This window comes from Berghia stephanieae, chromosome 14 (assembly GCF_034508935.2).
Source record: "Berghia stephanieae isolate SIO BIC M18660-M18661 chromosome 14, UCSD_Bste_1.3, whole genome shotgun sequence".
NCBI classification, from domain to species: domain Eukaryota; kingdom Metazoa; phylum Mollusca; class Gastropoda; order Nudibranchia; family Aeolidiidae; genus Berghia; species Berghia stephanieae.
In genome coordinates this window covers 32,584,473-32,599,717 of record NC_088373.1, presented here as the reverse complement: position 1 = coordinate 32,599,717, position 15,245 = coordinate 32,584,473, and the positions used below count along the sequence as shown (strand labels likewise).

Below are 15,245 nucleotides of genomic sequence, written 5' to 3'. Positions count from 1 at the left end.
GTTTGAACATTAAGGACACATGGATATTATTAAAAGGGAAATGATGTCAACCAAAAGAGCCAAGAGAACTTCCAAAGAATTTCAGCCCAAACACGCAGCTTAATACAGTTATAAAATCACACTAAATAAATTCAGACAATTTGTTAAACATTATCTGGTAGATTTAACACGGATTCATTTTGGAGGCACAGATAGCTTGCTGTCAAATCCTTATCAGAAACAATAGAAATAATCATCACAGGAATAAACTAGCATGACTATGAATATTTTTTCTATTTTTTGCTACTCTTAAATTAAACACCTATCTCCACTGAGTAAAAATCTTTTTGAATTTTGAAAAATCAAATCATAGATAATAACGATATGTCGATTCAAAGATGTCGTGTAGTTGGATGACCCTGACGAGAGAAAAAAAAAACAAGAAAATATGGGAAACGTTTTTCTAATTCCTACTCTAATGACCTCTTACCTAATTGTGTGCCAACATTCCGTCATATTAATTGATAAACAGCGTCTAATTATTTTTTAAACACCATACACGAAATCGCCGTGTCCCATATTTTGACTTGAATTCTAGCCATTACGAGGATTTATGTAAGATCGTAATTGCTAAATATACATTTTGTCTTCCAGATTGGATAGCACGAAAGGCCAATCCTTGATAGAGATGATACAAGGTCAAGTTCTAGTAGACCAAGTTTGATTTATCCGATTCTAGATAAGTAAAACCTAGATTTTAACGGCTATAAGAGATAATAATGATGATGATGATGATGATGATGATGATGATGATGGGTTCCCCAAAACACTAAGAGATGCCCCCCCCCCAAACTAGATTGGTAACATTATTGTACAATGATGGTTGTTAATTGTGTTTTTTTTTCTTTATACATCACTAAGTAAAGTTTGATGCTAGACAAAAATCATGTGGTTGTTGAACATTTTGTCTCATTTGATGTTATCGGTCACAAGTGACACCAGCAAACAATAGGTATTGTTGACGCTATTGTGCCGCGTTAGACATTAAGGTTATATAATGGGCCTTTTATGAACTACACGGTGTTTGCTACACATTGAGAAACGTGAGTTTACTATTATGAAACTTATAATTTGAGAGAAAAATATTGGCACCTTTTGAATATTGGCCATTTTATAATACGATTGACTCCAAATGTATGCTATAGGTAAATCAGGTGTCATTCTCCCTCAAGGTATTAGTTGCTGGCAACTCGGTCATCTGTTATGTTCCCATTTAAAAAGATAGTCTTTACTCGTAGATAAGGTGTCACATGACACTGGTGTCGATTGGGTTGGATGAAGAATGCCCTTCGTTTCTTACTAGATAGAGTAACTCTCATTCTTCCATAATCTGTAAACGCACGGATTTCAAATTCTGGTCGTCGTCGTCATCATCATCATCATCATCATCATCATCATCATCATCATCATCATCATCATCATCATCATCAATATTATTATTATTATTATTATTATTATTATTATTATTATTATTATTATTATTATTATTATTATTATTATTATTATTATTATTATTATTATTATTATTATTATTATCATTATTATTTTTTTTATTATAATGTTCTTCCCACATTTCAGTGACAATGTAAAACCGTGTTGGAGCAATGCTAGACAAAATAAATCTTAACTTTCAGCAGTCCATGCTCAATGATTGTCACCCCGACCAGTAATTGTTCGATCTAGTTATCGAGTGAGTGTGTTAATGATTGACTGTAGGTGTGTGCGTATGTGTGTCTGCATGTCTGTTTTTCTGTGTGTGCGTGTTTGTTTGTGTGCGTGCATGAATAATTATAGTGTATATTGGTGAGTAAATGAAAGACAATGTCTGTGAGTGGTTGTGTGTGTGTGAGTGAGTGTGCGGGTGGGTGGATAATAGGAGTGTGTGTGTGAGTGAATAATGACAGTGTGTGTGATTGGGCGTATGAATGCCATAATTCAAGAGTTAATGAGTGTTTGAATGAGAGAGCACAGTGAAAGAGTTAGTGATTTATTGAGTGAGAGAGTAAAGTGAAAGAGTGGGTGTTTGAATGAGAGAGCAAAGTGAAAGAGTTAGTGAGTGATTGAGTGATTTAATGAATGGCTCAGTTATGAAGTGAGTGAATACGTGACTCAATGAATAAAAGATTTGAGTAAGTGTGTGCGTGAGTGAAAAAAGTAAATGGGTGAATGACGGAGTAGGTAAGTAAATGAGTGAGTGAGTACATATGTAGGTAAGGAAATCAGGAAGTGAGTAAAAGAGTCAGAGAGTGAGTGACTTAGTAAAAATTGAGTGAGTGAGTAAGTAAATGAGTTGGAGAGTACATAAGTAAGTAAGGAAATCACTACGTGAGTAAGAGAGTGAGTAAGTTAGTAAAACTTGAAAGAAGAGTAAATAAAGGAGTTAGTGAGTGAGTAAGTTAGTAAATGAGCATGTGCGTGTTAAGAGTGAGCGAGTAAGTGAGTGAGTCAGAATTAGTCAAGAGTGTAAATAAAGGAATGATTGAGTGTGTAATAAATAAAGGAATGAGTGAGTGTGTGATAAATAAAGGAATGAGTGAGTGTGTGCTAAATAAAGGAATAAGTGAGTGTGTGCTAAATAAAGGAATGAGTGAGTGTGTAATAAATAAAGGAATGAGTGAGTGTGTGAAAATAAAGGAATGAGTGAGTGTGTGATAAATAAAGGAATGAGTGAGTGTGTAATAAATAAAGGAATGAGTGAGTGTGTGATAAATAAAGGAATGAGTGAGTGTGTAATAAATAAAGGAATGAGTGAGTGTGTGATAAATAAAGGAATGAGTGAGTGTGTAATAAAAAAAGGAATGAGTGAGTGTGTGCTAAATAAAGTAATGAGTGAGTGTGTGATAAATAAAGGAATGAGTGAGCGTGTACTGAATAAAGGAATGAGTGAGTGTGTGATAAACAAAGGAATTAGTGAGTGTGTAATAAATAAAGGAATGAGTGAGCGTGTGATAAATAAAGGAATGAGTGAGCGTGTAATAAATAAAGGAATGAGTGAGTGTGTAATAAATAAACGATGATTGAGTTTGTAATAAATAAAGCAATGAGTGAGTGTGTGATAAATAAAGGAATGAGTGAGCGTGTAATAAATACAGGAATGAGTGAGTGTGTGATAAATAAAGGAAGATAATTTTGTTTCCAACTGTTCAGACAAACTAAGGTCCCATTTTAAGTGACTGACCTACTTACTTACGTAATTTTGTATAATAAGTTATATTGACCTCGTCAAATTTGCATAAATTGGTCACGAACAAACAGGAGATAACACGATACAAGCGCTGCAAAAGACAATTCTTCATTTTTACCTTGTTGGAGGGTCGTGTTAGTAACTGCCTACTTTGTGTTGTGTTTTCAAACAAGACAGTTTATTCCGTGTGTGCGTGTGCCAAGTGTTCAATTGATCGGTAAGTATAAAAGTAGCTCGATAGACATGTATATAGGTAGAAAAGTATACATGTAGACACATAGATACATAGACGCCTAGACACGTAGATACATAGACGCCAGACACATAGATACATAGACGCCTAGACACGTAGATACATAGACACCTAGACATATAGACACATAGACACCTAGACACATAGATACATAGACACCTAGACACATAGATACATAGACACCTAGACACATAGATACATAGACGCCTAGACACATAGATACATAGACGCTAGACACATAGATACATAGACGCCTAGATACATAGATACATAAACACCTAGACACATAGATACATAGACGCCTAGACACATAGATACATAGACGCCTAGACACATAGATACATAGACACCTAGACACATAGATACATAGACGCCTGGACACATAGATACATAGACACCTAGACACATAGATACATAGACACCTAGACCCATAGAGATGAGGTAATGCTTGGGATCAAACGCTTCATCTGTTATTTTAATATTAATTATGTTTTTTTTTTCTCAGACCTTTTTCTTCTATCAGATAATTCCGCTTTTTGTATGGTTGCCATAATGAATGTCACATCTCCATGCATCTCTGTTCATAGCATCATCTTCCTCCAGGTCCAGTCCTTTCATATCGTACCCTCTTCGGGCATTCCTGTTTTCTCTTTTCCTCTAATTGTAAGTCCAATCTTTCCTTTCCACGTATTCCCTCTCTCGTCTCTTAACATGTCCCAACGATTTCACACATCTTTATTGATACATTCTTCACTTCAGTCAGCCTTCGAACACGTTCATTTCTCACTTATCATTTCATATCCAGACAAGTGACCATCTCAACATCTCTATTTCCGCCACCTCAACTTCTTTAATTTGTTTCTTTGTTGTAGCTGCTGTCTCTGGTCTAAATAACATTGCTATATTTATTGGTAGTCTTGCTTTATGCTGTCCGATTGACAAATTGTCTTCGATCTGCTTACCATTAATTCCCTCCTTCTCAACATCCGTCTCCAGCCGCCCAGTCCATTTTCCGCCTCAGATTTTGTATCATATTTTAAAAACGTTTTTCTCAGACCACTTTCCTGAAATTCAATTGAGAAGACTCGATTGATTGGCGCATAGCTTGTCTCTTTAAAACGGTGCCATGAGGTTGTAGACCGTGCTATGAACAGAACTAAAAGGTCGACTAGAAGAGACAGCGCTATTAACGGTCATGTACTCATTTAACGCCTGAGTATGGTGAGAGAATGTGAGTAAGAGTCCTTTCCAAGGACTCTATTCTGTACCCAGCGAGTCTCAAACCCAACACTTTCCATTACACATGACCACATAGCTGCAATGGAGACATTGTTTACTTTAATTTTATCATTGTGGCTTGGAGGTCGGGATGTATGAGATTCTGGCTGTGACCTTATAGGTTCAGGGCTAGAGTCTCGCTGTGTGTGGACAAAAGTTGAATTATTGGGCGATGTTCAAAACTTTTCTTCAACCAACAACAACAACAACAACAAAACAACAAACAAACAATAAAAAATAAATCTTCTTCTGCAAGTACCAAGTCTGTGCCAGACATCGGTAATCATTGTACGCCATTCCTCTCTGTGTTCAGATAACCTTAAATCGTATATTACTCTACTCTTTCTTTGTCACCCAGCTGTTCAATCTATTCAAATATGTTTTTCTTGGTCTACCTTTACTCTTCACAAAAAATGTCTTTGGAGCACTGATGAGCAGAATGAGGAAAAGTCTCAAAACCAGAGATATCAAGAACTCGGTTTGGATTTGTCCCTGACATGGGTACAAGAAATGCTATTTTTACCTTATCAATGTTTCTTGGAAAGATGTATTGAAGTTCACAAAAACAAAAATACATTTCTAAAAATACAAATCGACGAGTAAATAATCCACACGTCTCATGTAGGACTTAAAACACACAATGACTGCAATTCGCAAACCCACCCCATTTCCATTGCGTGAGCTTTCCTCTCCTGTGCGGCTATGTGGTCTAGTGGTGTCTGGGTTCGAACCTCAAGACCGGCGCATAGGTGAGTCCTTGGAAAAGTCTCTTTACTCACATTCTCTCACCGTAGCCAGGTGTAAATGAGTACATGGCCGTTAACAGCGGTGTCTTTGTCCGAAAAATTGTAATATCGCCTAACAGGCGGCATGTCCCGTCCTACATGTTAAATGTTGCTGTTGACCAGGGACCCCTTGTAAACCGCTTTGAGCATATTTAGTGGAGAGTTCGCTATATAAAGCTCCTTTTTTTCTTCTTCTTCTTTGGTATTTTTTGAATCGCAACTGCATACTAAACATGCAACCCACACCCCTGATGTCACCGTGTTCCAAGATATATTACCCCGTCATAGACATGCATAATTTAGCTTAATTACTTAGGCGACAGAATGATAATTTTAAATTTACAGTGTTAGCCGAGTAACCATTGCATCCGAGGTCTGTGTATGCGAACTATAGTTTCGTGAGAGTTTTAAAGTTTCAAAGTTTATTCAATCTTAGGCTTTCGCCAATAAATCAACAATTTGATGCCAACATACATGAAAGTGGAAGAAAAAAGGTAAATGGAACGAAAAAATAAACTGATACACCACACAAAGATACAACAATCGTTATAACAGCAATACGTTCAATAATGATAATAGTATTAATAATAATAATAATAATAATAATAATAATAATAATAATAATAATAATAATAATAATAATAATAATAATAAGAAGAAGAAGAAGAAGAAGAAGAAGAAGAAGAAGAAGAAGAAGAAGAAGAAGAAGAAGAAGAAGAAGAGCAACAACAACAACAACAACAACAACAACGACAACAACAACAACAACAACAACAAAAAGGAAAAAGGAAACCTTAAAACCAACCTGTACGGTATGACATGGAAACTTGGCTCAATTTGCCCTGATGAGTGGAATACAAGAAGAATGGGGAAGCTCATTTCTCCGAAAGCATTGCCACGAATTATGTCTCAATTCTCATTTCGTGTAAGTGTGTCAGTGTGTGTGTTTGTGTGTGTGTGTGTGTGTGTGTTTATCAGGACTTTGTGGGTTAATTTTGTTTTCTTTTCCAAGTCCAACTTCCTTCCTTAATTCATTCAATTATATCTACATACATTCTACTCTTCATAAGAGCATTTGCAGCTATGGGTTAGATCTGGTATTCTTCTTCTTCTTCTTCTTCTTCTTCTTCTTCTTCTTCTTCTTCTTCTTCTTCTTCTTCTTCTTCTTCTTCTTCTTCTTCTTCTTCTTCTTCTTCTTCGACTTCTTATTCTTCGTCTCTTATGCCTTTATATCTGGAGTCCTGTTTCGAAATAAATGTACTCGTCTTTTTGAATTCTTTCCTTTGGCCGAAAAGTTTTCTTTTTATTTAGAGAAGTAGCAAAGGGCCAAATCTCTTCCCTATGGGTTGAGAATGTTCTGCATCACGGGGAAGGTGGTCGTGCTGACATCAGTGTTTGGTGTAAAGAGTATGTGTGTATTTCTTCTGAAGAGATTAACTCTCTACTTACCAACCATAGGAAAATTGTCACATTCGTTACGATAAAACCAATATTTTTCTTATTCAAATTTCGTTTGTACATCATAAAATATAAAGAAAATGATAACGTGGTTTGCTAAAGAGATTATTTATTGCAAGAACTTTCTACTTTTGTATTTGAGTGATAAATAAATATATTTTTGTGTTAGTTGGGTGTGAAGTTTTGGGGAAAATCCTGAAATGGCTAGTAAGGAGAGGGTTAAATGTAATGCAGACAAGCTGTCACAGTAAAGGTTGTTCACAATTATCTTATTAAATTTTATTTTATTAAGAACTGAATTCATCTCACTCCAGTTATATTTCGGTAGGCTTAGATAAACTTTACCTTCTTATATTAGATCGTCTTTCCTTTTATAGCCTTCCCTCGAATTAATTTCTAATTAGTGAATCTTTTTCGTTCTACATTCTGTCACGTAGCCACTTATTATAAAAGCTGATAGGTCTAACATTCGACACTCACTTCTCTTCACAATCTATGCCGGACGGCCAGTCGCTCTATTCCTTCTATATACTGGAAGATTTTTATCTTTTGGGACTTTGTAGATATTATATCTACACCATTAAGACGCCGGAGCTTTTAACTTTGATTGTATAATCTTCAAGGATCAAACCCGAGCCCGCTGTCAAAGGATTACACAATAACCCCTTACCAATGGCCTGGAAGCGGAATTTTACGAGCCCGATCCTGTTATCAGAGGAATAGATCATCCAAGCCCATCAACTGCCTGGAAACGTACTTACGAACCTGACATATTATCATAAGTTACGTAAAATATTCATATCTCTATTTGTAACTGCCACGATCACTGTTTATCTCTTTTAATTAAATTTCATCATTATTTTTATTTCATTGTAAACAAATCGTTAATTGTTTTTCATTTATAGTAACTAGTAAATTCTGGGGCCTCACTCTACATATATCTTTATGCATAGTCGAGTAGCTCTTTACTCACTTGAGACCATGACATTTTGGAGGGGACACATATAAAGAATTGATTTTATTTAGTTACATATATCTATTTCATCTAACTTTAAAGTTTAAATTGTAAAACTCTTAATTGCCCCACTTGATCATTTTTTAATTGAACTCCCTATTTACAGGATTAATTTTTTTTTCTTTTTCATTTCTTCATTTAAATGGAATAGCAATTTATCCATTCATTCTTTCATTCAAATTGAATAGCATTTTATTGATTCATTCCTTCATTCATTTATTCATTTATAAATTATTCATTCATTCATTGTTCATTCATTTATTTATTCATTCATTCATTCATCCATTCATTCGTTTATTCACTCATTTATCCAATCATTCATACATTTATTCCTCCCTTCATTCTTTCATTCATACATTATCTATTCATTCATTCATCTATTCACTCAGTTTTTCATTCATTCATTCATTCCTTGTCCACTTTGTTATTATATCACTCATTTCATTTTGTTGTTTGCCTCATTCATGAATTGTTTTCAATATGTTTACATTCCATAAAGATTCATTCACCTATCATCCAATCACTCAGTGTTGTGAACACATTTTGTAACTATTGTAAATCTTACGATATTTTATTGTTTTGTATTTCAGACATCACTGTTAAACACTCTTCAATGCCTAATTACAATTGTTGAACAACCATTGAACAAGAGAGAGGTCCCAGCCACGAACTAAGTTGGTAAATATATCCTTCATTATTCTCTTTTACATGAGTTGGGCATCACATAGTAACTATAGACATCGTGATTTGTTTTGCATAGTGATTTGTTTTAAATGCATTTTTGGCATATTACTGTTACCGAAAACCACTTATATATTATGTTCTGAAAAGTGAGTCTACTAGCCGTCGTGTTATATTTAGTGATAGATAACTTGGGATTATTTTGGTATCCTATTATTGTTATCACACTCTAGTATATTAGCGTCATTGCGAATAATTGTACACAAACTAACGACGAGTCACACACATTGGTGATACATTTTTCGCAGTAACATAGTTTAGAGTACACGCGATTGACACATTGTTATTGACTCAAGTCATAATAACTCTGCATTGTATTGACACATTGCTTTAAAAGATATAACGATAAAAGGCATCAAATTCAACATACACAATAAGTTGAAATAAGAGAGAGAGATTTCTAAAAATAGAACAGTTCATTCCAGTAAGTGTAAATAAATAAAACAGTCAGTAACAGTATTCTGTCAATATAATATATATAAAACATCGTAACTAATTTATTGCAAAAATGGAAGCATATAAAAGATACTTAAGTCTCGCAAAGGACTTAGAAATACCCCAGGAAAGAATATTTTCATGGTGCGAAGAGAAAATAAAAGAAGAAAAAGAAGAAAGAATTCGTAGAGAAGAAAAAGAAGAAAGAATTCGTAGAGAAGAAAATGAAGAAAGAATTCGTAGAGAAGAAAATGAAGAAAGAATACGTAGAGAAGAACGAGAAGAAAGAGTCCAAGAAAGGGAACTAAAAAGACAAATAGCTTTAGCAGAAGAAGAAACCTAAAGGACCCAAATGATGCTGGAAATTGAAAAAACAAAAACCGGTCATGAAAGAAAACATAATAATAGTGATGAATTTTTCGTGAAACTTCCACGCATGCCAACATACGATGAACGCTCAGACTGTCTAGAATCCTTCTTACACCGATTCGAAGTTCAGGCTAAAGGTTATCGTTGGCCAGAAAGCAAATGGGCCACAGCCTTGATTAACTGCTTATCTGGAGAACCGCTAAAAGTTTTCTATACCTTAACAACTGAAGATGCAGATGACTATAGTAAAATTAAAGACGCTCTACTAAAAAGATTTAGATTAACGGAAGATGGTTACCAGGAAAGGTTTCACACTGCAAAACCGGAAAGTGGAGAAGACTTTAATACATTCGTGAACCGAATTACTCAATTTCTAAATCGGTGGCTTGAGTTGGCAAACGTAAAACAAGACGACTTTGCAGGCCTTTACTATCTCACGCTGAAGAATCGAATCTATCAAGCTTGCAACCCAGATTTAGTCGCATTCTTTAAAGAGAGAAAGCCAGAAAACTTGGACAAATTAAAAATCTACGCAGAAAACTTTAACAGCGCACATCCATTGACACCCCTTAGCAGAACATTGAAGGAACCATACTACGCTGCCGCTGCTCAAAGTCCATGTACACCTAAAGTTCAATACTCAAATAGAACGAGCCGATCAATCACTCGGAACACGCAAGTGAAACAAGATGATCATAGTAACAAACCATGGAACAAACAGTTCAATAGAGACCATAGCCGACCCTATCAAAACAAAACAAGAAATAGCACTGACAATAATACTGAGTATAAGAAAGCCAACAAACCTATAATTAAATGTCAATATTGTGGAATGAAAGGCCACACAGCAGACAAATGTTACAAAATCGTGGGATATCCAAAAGAAACTGCAAATGCATCACTCCAAACAAGTGTAAACAATCAGACACGAGTAATGTCAGGAGAAAATATAAATGTGTATTGCGTGAAAGGTATGTCACTTTTAACACAAACTCACAAGTCAGGATCGCTATTTTTTGTGAAGGCAAAGCTAATGGAACTGATTGCAAAATATTGAGAGACACAGGATGCAGTACAGTAGGAATAAAAGCATCTTTGATCAATGACGAAGACAAAACTGGAAAAACGGTACAATGCATCACATTCAGTGGCACAGTCGAAACCTTTGAAACAGCTGACGTGTACATAGAAACCCCATACTATACAGGAATAGTGGAATGCTGTATACTTCCCAACCCCGTCGCTGATGTTATTGTTGGCAATATAAAATGTCTTAAAGAAAACTCAACAGGTGTGGCAGAATGGCCATTAACTCAAGAAACAGCTTGTCTAGCAGAAACAAGAAAGATGACTAAGACAACAGAGAAGCCAATGACTATTTCTCTTGAACCACAACAATTTGACAGGAACACGTTCATCGAAGAACAGAAAAAGGACCCGACTTTAACATCATATTTCAATATCGCAAACAAAGGGACGAAATCAAAAGTTGAATACATCATTGAAAAAGATATTCTGTTCAGGTTACATAGGAAAAGAAACAAAATAGCTAAACAACTGGTCACGCCGAGTATTTACAGAAACAAAATCCTTGGAATAGCGCACGATTCAATAACTTCTGGACATCTTGGGAGCTCTTCCACATTGAAGAGAATATCCGAGAATTTCACATGGCCTGGAATTACTAAAGACGTCCGAGAATATGTGAAATCTTGTGACACATGCCAAAGAAGAGTCGCAAAAGGCAGAATACCGAGATTGCCATTAGAGACAACCCCAGTTATTGAAAAAGTTTTTCAAAAAGTTGCGATTGACATTATAGGCCCTTTAACAAAATCAGATAGAAACCATACACACATACTAACACTAGTCGATTACGCAACCAGGTGGCCAGAAGCAATAGCATTGAAATCAACTACATCGGATCACATAGCTGAAGCATTGATGACAATTTTTACTAGAATAGGCATACCAAATGAGATACTGTCGGACAATGGACCCCAATTTACATCACATATGATGAATGAAACCATGAAACTCATGGGAATCCAACACTCATTCACAACTCCCTACCACCCCCAAGCAAATGGTCTTTGTGAAAGATTTAATGGCACTCTAAAGAATATGTTAAGAAAAGTGTCAGCAGAAAAACCAGATGATTGGGACAGATACTTACCAGCAATCCTATTTGCATATAGAGAAATACCCCAAGAATCTACAGGCTACTCCCCATTTGAGTTGATGTATGGACGATCACCTCGCGGCCCGATCAATATAGTAGCCGACATTTGTAAAGGGAATGAGGAGGACAATAACGAAATTATGTTTGCTTACGAATATGTAAGAAACCTGAAAGACAGAATAGAGGACACATGTAAGCTAGCACAGGAATCCGTCACTAAAAAAGCAGAGAAATACAAGGAATACTCCGATCGAAAAAGCAAGTCAAGAAAATTTGAGATTGGTGACAAAGTACTAATACTCTTACCCGATGACTCGAGTAAACTTTTAGCTACATGGAAAGGACCATTCAAGGTATTAGCAGTACGATCTGGTGTTAATTACGAGATTCAAATTAACAGCACAACAAAGACATTCCATGCAAACATGCTAAAAAAATATTTCGATAGAGACAGATTATCACAACCAATATTTAACCATGTTGAAGCTGCAAATGTAGGATTAATCATCGAAACTCACAGCGATGATGTCGAACTACAACACACCCCACAACACGGTAACTCTAAAAATAGTACAATTAATGACGTCACAATCAATCCTCAACTAAACGAATGTCAGAAACGAGAAAGCAGGTCATTATTAGAAAGGTACCAGTCAGTCTTTACAGACGCACCCGGACATACAACATTAGTGGAACACGACATAAAGTTAACCACATCTACCCCTATCAACGTGAAAAACTATCCTATTCCATTTCACGCACGAGAACAAGTTGAAAAGGAAGTTAAGGATATGCTAGATACAGGAATAGTTAGATATTCTTCAAGCCCATACTCATCACCAATAGTAGTAGTGAAAAAGAAAGACGGATCGATAAGGCTATGTATCGACTTTCGCAAATTAAATGAAGCAACAGTGTTTGATGCAGAACCAATACCAAATCAAGAGAATTTATTTGCTGCCTTATCTCAAGCAAAATACATGACAAAATGTGATCTTTCTAGAGGATACTGGCAGATTCCACTGAAAGAATCATGTAAGAAATACACAGCATTTCAATCACCATTAGGATTGTTAGAATTTAACTATATGCCATTTGGATTATCGACAGCCGCATCGACATTCCAAAGAATGATGCGTATGTTATTAAAAGACATCCGGTCTACACTCTCATACTTCGACGACGCATGTATTTTCTCAAACTCATGGACTGATCACATGACAACCTTAGAATTAGTGCTTGAAGCATTAAAACGTAATTCTTTAACAACAAAACCGTCAAAAACAAGCATTGCATTTTACGAAATTGATTTTCTCGGTCATACCGTTGGTCATGGGACACAGACACCCGAGACAGAAAAACAAACAAAAATCGCACAATTGCAACCACCTAAGACAAAAAAAGAAGTACGCAAAGTACTTGGGCTCCTAAATTTTTACAGGAAATACATTTACAACTTCGCGCACATCGCGACACCGCTAACAAATCGGACAAAGAATGGGTCACCGAACAAAATTGTTTGGACAGAAGCGTGTCAGAATAGCTTCAACCAATTAAAGGCATTACTCTGTTCAGAACCAATTCTTAAATTACCCGACATGTCAAAAGAATTTGTTGTGAGAACTGACGCGTCTGATAAGGGCATCGCAGGTGAACTATTACAGGAGCATGAGGGACTTTCTAATGCCTTGCTTATATGCAAGCAGAAAATTATTGGACAGAGAATCACGATACTCTGTAATAGAGCGTGAAGGACTGGCCATCGTCTTTGCTTTAAGAACATTCAGCAGATATCTACTGCTAAAAGAGTTTGTGGTCGAAACGGACCATAAACCACTCACGTGCATAAGAAATAACAAAATGAATAATAGTAGAGTACTAAGGTGGAGTCTATTTTTGCAAAATTACTCTTTCAGTATCTCTCACATACCAGGCTGTGAAAATATTCACGCCGACCTACTTTCTCGATTAGTGTGAACACGTGAGAAGGGTATAACTTAACCTCCCATGCATACTGTTAGTTACCTCGCAAATTATGCCAAATCAGAACGCACAATTTCGATAATTTTATTTGTAAACATGATGACCCAACTTAATGTAACATTGAGTATTGTTTGGATATATATACCATACCCATTCATGATTTGGGAAATCTTCTCTTTATCTATTATTGTTATGAATTTTCACTCATTTATGATTAATAATTGAAATGTCAATATTCCATTTACATTTTCATTCATTTCATTCAGTAAATTACCTTCATATCATCGACTTAAATCATGCTTCATTGCCATCACTATTGTTTATTACAATGATTTGTAATCACATTGCCATCATGTTGTTCATCACAATGATTTGTAATCACAATCTTTCATTGTTATTGTCACCCATTCATATACCTACGTTAATATAAACATTTCAATGTCTAGTTAATAAATAATTTAATTGTAGCACAAATCATAACAATGGATTAATGCTAGAGTATCATGATAGTAAATTTACTTCGGTTTATAAAATCTATCTTTCCCATAATGGTTAAAGAGTATATTTTAAACGTGGGTGGGGGGTGTCACAGTAAAGGTTGTTCACAATTATCTTATTAAATGTTATTTTATTAAGAACTGAATTCATCTCACTCCAGTTATATTTCGGTAGGCTTAGATAAACTTTACCTTCTTATATTAGATCGTCTTTCCTTTTATAGCCTTCCCTCGAATTAATTTCTAATTAGTGAATACTTTTCGTTCTACATTCTGTCACGTAGCCACTTATTATAAAAGCTGATAGGTCTAACATTCGACACTCACTTCTCTTCACAATCTATGCCGGACGGCCAGTCACTCTATTCCTTCTATATACTGGAAGATTTTTATCTTTTGGGACTTTGTAGATATTATATCTACACCATTAAGACGCCGGAGCTTTTAACTTTGATTGTATAATCTTCAAGGATCAAACCCGAGCCCGCTGTCAAAGGATTACACAATAACCCCTTACCAATGGCCTGGAAGCGGAATTTTACGAGCCCGATCCTGTTACCAGAGGAATAGATCATCCAAGCCCATCAACTGCCTGGAAACGTAAACTTACGAACCTGACATATTATCATAAGTTACGTAAAATATTCATATCTCTATTTGTAACTGCCACGATCACTGTTTATCTCTTTTAATTAAATTTCATCATTATTTTTTTTTTCATTGTAAACAAATCCTGGGTGGGGATCCTGACCTCCCATAGCGGGCAGGGAGGTACATACTGTGTCTTCTATCCCCTTACATCTGTTTTCCAACATGCTTTCTGCCTTTGTCTTGGAATGAGATTACTTGGTTTTTTCCTGGCCCTGCTCGGAGTCCTGGCTGGGAGGAAAACAGTCGAATGCATAGTTATTGTTTTAGGAGATGATATTTTTTTCCTTGTAAATCATCTCTCTGTTATGCACTGTATTATGCTTTCTTTATATTATATATGATTTGTAAAACATTCGAGTGTGTTCCTCTTAGCAG

General features: G+C 35.6%; 1 protein-coding gene across 1 annotated transcript in view; it reads left to right on the top strand.

The window, feature by feature from the left end:
* The first annotated feature begins 3,282 nt into the window (after positions 1 to 3,282).
* Positions 3,283 to 15,245, top strand: part of LOC144960147 (angiotensin-converting enzyme-like) — a 56,469-nt gene continuing 44,506 nt past the window's right edge. Inside the window, exon 1 of the mRNA XM_078893134.1 lies at positions 3,283 to 3,440. The gene's annotated coding sequence lies outside the window, so the exon portion shown is untranslated. The remainder of the gene's footprint in view (positions 3,441 to 15,245) is intronic.